The sequence below is a fragment of the Elephantulus edwardii genome, unplaced genomic scaffold, assembly GCF_000299155.1.
Source record: "Elephantulus edwardii isolate Elephantulus edwardi_28Jun2011 unplaced genomic scaffold, EleEdw1.0 scaffold00174, whole genome shotgun sequence".
Lineage (NCBI taxonomy): Eukaryota > Metazoa > Chordata > Mammalia > Macroscelidea > Macroscelididae > Elephantulus > Elephantulus edwardii.
This window is the reverse complement of record NW_006399924.1, coordinates 2494166-2500415: the sequence shown is the minus strand read 5'-3', so window position 1 is coordinate 2500415 and position 6250 is coordinate 2494166. Positions and strand designations below refer to the sequence as shown.

General features: G+C 38.6%; 1 pseudogene; it reads left to right on the top strand.

Moving 5' to 3' along the window:
- LOC102873842 overlaps positions 1 to 3295 on the top strand; it is a 34191-nt pseudogene extending 30896 nt beyond the window's left edge.
- Positions 3296 to 6250: the final 2955 nt, after the last annotated feature.

The following is a 6250-nucleotide window of genomic DNA, read 5'->3' as shown; positions in this document are numbered from 1 at the left end:
ATGAGTCGCAGGCGACTCGACAGCACATAACAACAACATAACAACATGGTTAATACCCCACTCCTATCCCCTGCCCATCCTCACCCCTCTGCTGCCTCTCTCCCCACGCAGGACCAATTATTTTGTAAATTACCACCTATCTTGGGCCTTATGCTGAGTGAACTAACTCAATGCCACAAGGAAAAATATAAAACCAATATTGTGGATGATACCCAGGTCTTCACCCATTAATTTTCAAGGCCTCAAATCTGATCCTGAGTTGGTTTTTAAACTCAGGTTGGATTCAAGGTCAAATTTTTATTCCTATGGATTTATTTTTACCTTCCTTTGCTTTAATTTGAACTTACACATGAGTAGTTGATGTTCTATTTCACAATTAGCACCTGGCCTCTTTTTATTGCTGATATTAAACTTTCCCAATGATTCCTTCCAGAGATGTAATCAGTCTGATTCCTGTGTATTCCATCTGGTGAAATCCACATGTATAGAAACATGTATGTTTCTTATAAAAGGTATTTGCTATGAATAAATCACTCAGTGCACAGAATTCTATCATTCTATCCTCAGCCTCATTTCTGTCACCAAGTCCATGTTTTCCAACTGCTGATCCTTCTTCCTGATTCCCAACTTGGCATTCCAGTCACCCATTATTATTAATGCATCTTGGTTACATGTTCAATTGATTTCTGATTGCAAAATTTGGCAGAAATAATCTATTCCCTCCTCTTTGCCTGTGTTGATGCATAAATTTGAATGATAGTGGTATTAACAGGTCTTCTTTGTATGCATATGGATATATCCTGTCACTCACAACATTGTATTGCAAGATGGATCTAGAAATGGCCTTTTAAACTATGAAAGTGACCCCAATTTTTCTCACCTTTTCATCTCCAGCATACCAGATATGATTCTGTTTCAAAATATCCTATCCCAATCCATCTCATTTCAGAAATACCTAATATGTCTATATATGTTTTCCATATATTAACAATTTCCAGTTTTCCTACATTCATGCTTCTTAAGTTTCATGTTCCAATTATTAGTTTACGCTTAAAACTGTCCTCCTCCTTTGTGTTTCCAAATTTGAGGGCTCAGCCTTATTTGCCGTATCTATTAGTCTACTCTAAGTGTTCCCTGTAGTACTTAGGATTTTTGAAGACCTGTTAATATTTTGGAAGTAGATGACCAAACCTTTTTCCTTCTTCTTGTTGTTAGGTGTCATCAAGTTGAATATAACTCATAGCAACCCTATGAACATAAGATCTGAACCCAGTCCTGTCCTGTGCCATCCTCACACTTCCTGACACACAAGAGCCCATTGCAGCAGTCACCTTGTCAATTCACCTGGCTGAGGGTCTTCCTCTCCTTCGCTGACCCTCCACCCTTCCCAACATAATGTCCCTCTCCAGGAATAGCACCTCCTAACAATATGTCCAAAGTATGTTAGGTGAAGCCTCATCATTCTTGCCTCCAAAGACCTCTCTGTTCATTCTCTTGGCCATTCATAGGATGTTCAATGTTCTTCTCCAACACCACAGCTCAAAGGCATGGATTCTTTTTCTGTTATCCTTATTGTCCAGGTCTCAGATGCATAGGTAGTAATTGGGAAAAACTATGGTCTGAATCAGATGCACCTTAGTCCTCAAACTGACATCACTACTCCTCAATAATTTGGATAGGTCTCTAACTGCAGATTTTCCCAGTACAATGCATCTCCTTATTCCCTGACTGCTGATATCAAGGGTGTTAATTGTGGATTCAAACAAGATGAAGCTGTTGACAGCTTCAATTTCCTCTCCATCCATCATAACACTGCCTATTGGTCCAGTGGTATAATCTTTGTTTCTTGATATTGAGAAGCAATCCATACTGAAGGCTACATTCCTTGACCTTCCTCAACAAGTACCTCAAATCCACCTCACTTTCAGCAAGTTGTGTCATCTGCATAACATAGGTTATTGATGAGTCTTCCTCCAATTCTGGTGCTACATTCCTCTTCAGAGCCCAGCTTCTCAGATAATTGGCTCAGCATACAGACTGAACAGTTATGGAGACATAATACACACCTGACACACTCCCTTTCCCCATTCCAAACCTTGTGCTTCCCTGCTCTATTCACATGACAGCCTTCTGCTCCAGGTATAGATTCCTCATGAGCACAATCAAGTGCTCTGGGATTCCCAATTTTCTGAGTTAGCCACAGTTTGTTGTGATCCAGTCAAATGCCTTTGCATAGTCAATGAAACACAGATAAGACATTCCTCTGATAACTCTACTTTCAGACAACATCCATCTAACATTAAGTATAAAAGCCCTAGCACCATGGCTTCTTCTAAACCCAGCCTTCACATCTGGCAGTTCTCTGTTGGTATTGTTTCAGTTGGTTTTTGTATCATTTTCAGCAGAATGTTGCTTGTGTGTGGTATTAATACTGTTCAATAATTTCTGCATTCTGTCGGATCACCTTTCTATGAAATGGGAGCAAATATTGATCTCTTCCAGTTAGTTGGCCAGGTGGTTGTCTTCCAGATTTCTTGGCACAACTTGGTGAGAACATCCACAGCAGCGTCTGTTTGTTGAAACATGTCAACTGGTATGCTGTCACTTCCTGGGGCCTTGTTTTTTGCAAATTTCTTCAGAGGAGCTTGAACTTCATCCTTCACAATGACAGGCTCTTTCTTGTTCATACGTTGTTTCATTAAATTCTTCTGTGTCTGCCAATTCCTTTTGGTACAAAGACTCTGTATACTCTTTCCAACTTCTTTTGATGCTTCCTGAATAATTTAATATTTTGCACAAAGCATCCTTGAGTATTGCAACTCAAGGCCTGAATTTGTTCAATTCCTTCAGCTTAAGAAATGCCAACCGAGTTCGGCCCTTTTCATTTTCTGACTCCAGCTCTTTGCACATTTCATTATAATACTTTGTCTTCCAGTGCTGCCCTTTGAAATCTTCTGTTCAGCTCCCTAATTTCTTCCCTTTGCTTTAGCTTCTTGGCACTCTAGTGTAATATTCAGTTTTATTTGACATCCATCTTGGTTTGGTTTTTTTTTTCCTTCCTTCTCTTTGTAACAACCCTTTGCATTCTTCCTGGATGATACACTTGATATCCTCGCACAGCTGATCTGATCTTCACTCATTAATGTTCAAGGCTTCAAACCTCTTCCTGAGATGGTTTTGAAATTCAGGTGGGAGAGACTCAAGGTCAAATTTTTTTCCCCATTATTTTCTTTAGCTTCAGCTTGAACTTTCAGGAGTAGTTGGTCATCTGTTCTACAATCAGTACCTGGCGTAGTTTTCAAGCTGATATTGAGCTTCTCCAGCAATTCTTTCAACAGATATAATAAATTTGATTCCTATGCATACCATAAAGTGAAATCCATGTGCAATAGCCTGCATTTCTTATAAAAAGAATTTGCAATGAAGAAATTATTGATTGTACAAAATTCTTTCTCCAGCTTCATTTCTGTCACCAAGTCCATGTTTTTCAAGTACTGATGCTTCTTCTGTTTCCAAATTTTGCCTCCAGTCACATTATTTATTCCAGTCCATTAATGCATTTTAATGTTTATGATTGCAAAAATTGGTAGAAACATGGACAAATATTGCATGTTTTCAAAAGGTTTTAAGATGAAATAAAATTTTCAACAATGACTCTAATGCACAGATGACAAGATTAAGGATAGTGAGCCTAATAGTGGTGAAACAATTAGTAGAAATATGAAGAATTGTGACACATGAAGAACGTAACCAATGTTACCACATTGGACATGTAAGAACTTATGTACAGAGTATGCTCTATGAAGTATCATCTCATAATGTCATGTAACTAAGTAAACATTCAAACTTACACAGATGTCCCCAGTTTTCATTACTGGGTTTTTGTCATTCAAACTCAAAAGTAAATTTTACGCATCACATTTGATTATTCTATCTACAACAGTCTCCCTACCTGTTTTGTATGGCACTTACTTTCAGAAGAAAACACAGACCAGTGTCCTAGTAGATGTCTCATGTTCCAGTTGTTTTGTTTTGGGTTTGGTTTTTTTGTTGGTGTTTTTTGTTTTGTTTGGTTTTTTGGCTTGTTTTTTTTTTCCTCATTATTCCACATTAGTAAATTTAGGTAAAATATTTTTGGCAAAAAGATTACATGGTTATCATTGTATGGGTCCACTCTGGGGAATTTGGCATCTTTCTTCTTTGTTATCTATCTCATTGAGATATGATTTTCAGCATTTCAAATGGCATTTTATACCATCAGTAGGGTTCCTTAGTCTCTTGTGCAGCACTCTCGCATGTTCTAAGAAATAGATGTTATTATGTATTGCCTTTCTAGTCCACCATAATATTTAGTTCCAAATTCAAAGGAATTTTTTTATTATTTTGTGTTTGTGTACCATCAAATGGGATCTGACTGGTAACAGGAGGAGATTGCCCCTCCTTCTCCAGCAGAGCATCTGGTGGATTTGAACCATTCACCTTTGGGATTGCAGTGCAGCTTCTTGCCAGTAGGCCACCAGAGCTCCCTAAAAGGATTGTTATGTGCTGTTGATTATGACTTGTGGGGACCCTATAGATAGCTCTGAACCCTGCACAATCCTGAGCTAACCTCACCTCTCAGACACACCTGACCCAATGCTACAGTTAATTGTGTCAATCTATCTCATCCACGGTCTTCTCCTCCTGTACTTAACCTCTACTATATTCTTCTTTAAGAACCTGGTTTCACCCTCTCTAGGACAGACCTGTTTGCTCTCTTGGCCATTGATGGCATGTTCAATACTCTCTTCCAGCACCACAGCTAAGGGTCACATTTTTTTTATTATTTCACCAGTTTCCTTAGCAAGCTTGGTCGGTATTAGTTTTGTGCTTTATTTTACATTCTTCTTCCCACTCTGCCCAGGATCCTCTACTGTGATTCCTTTTAGAGTGTCCAGCAGTGGTAGTTCGGCACTATCTAGGTCTTTTGGTCTCAGGGTAGCGGAAGTTAACGTTCATGAGGTAAATTAGTCCTCTGAACTAACTTCCTGGTCACCACTGAATTTTTTTCTTCTTCTTTGTTCCAGAGTGAAAGAATAGTTGCATTGAAATGGCCCCTCACTAGCTCTTTTGTAATATATTTAATGAAAGTTTAGACTTTGGATTTCCATTGATTCATTGTTACACTTTCCTCCTTGCCTACCCTTGCCCCCCAGTTCACTTTTCTCTTTGGGGAAAAAAAAATCATTGTTATATAATCTCATGCCCCCAGTCCATTCCACTATGCAGCTTTAATTCTGGACTCTTGCCATGACAATAATACCTATCATATATTCCTCCTAAACAGTTCTCTCCCTCATCTGTTTTAATGCAGTATACATTATTTATCCCCTCTTAGTTTCCCCCTACCCCAATGTCAGACCTGCTTTACAACAGTGACACTATGCAGTATTTGCCCATTCGTGACTGAGATATTTCACTCAGACCTTGATGTCCTCCAAGGTCATTCATTTTGTATAACATTTCATGAGTTCCTTGTTTTTCAATGCAGCACATATGTGAATATACCAGAGCTGCTCTATCCATTCGTTTGTTGATGGGCACTTGGGTTGTTTCCAACTTTTTGCTATTGTGAACAAAGACGCAATAAACATGGGTGTGCATATATCTACTTGGGTGGCAGTTATGGTTTCTTTAGGGTATATTCTCAGTAATGGAGTTGCTGGGTCAAATGGTATTTCTATTTCCAACATTTTGAGAAAGTGCCATACTGCCTTCCATAGTGGTTATACCATTTTAAACTCCCACTAACAGTGAATAAGGATTCCAGTTTCTCTGCAATCTCATCTGCATTTGATGTTTGCTGTTAATTTTTGCTATTCTAGCTGGAATGAAATGATTTGTATCACTATTAAAGCCAGGGATTTTCTTCATGTGTTTGTTCACCAACTGAATGTCTTCTTTGGTGAAGGGTCTGTTCATATTGTGCCCACTTTTCAGTTCAGTTATCTTGTTGCAGTGCTTGAGTATCTTATAAATTCTAGATATAAGTCCCTTATCAGACATGTCATTACCAAGTATTTTTTTCCAGTTTCTGGCTTGCCTTTTTACATTGTTGGAGAAGGTTTTGGATGTGCAAAGATATTTTATTCTTTTTTTGCTTTTTTAAAGCATGTTGTTGTTGTTGTTGTTATGTGCCGTCGAGTCGCGACTCATAGCGACCCTATGTACAACAGCCCTAAACTCCGCTCTGTCCTGTGCCAATCGCACT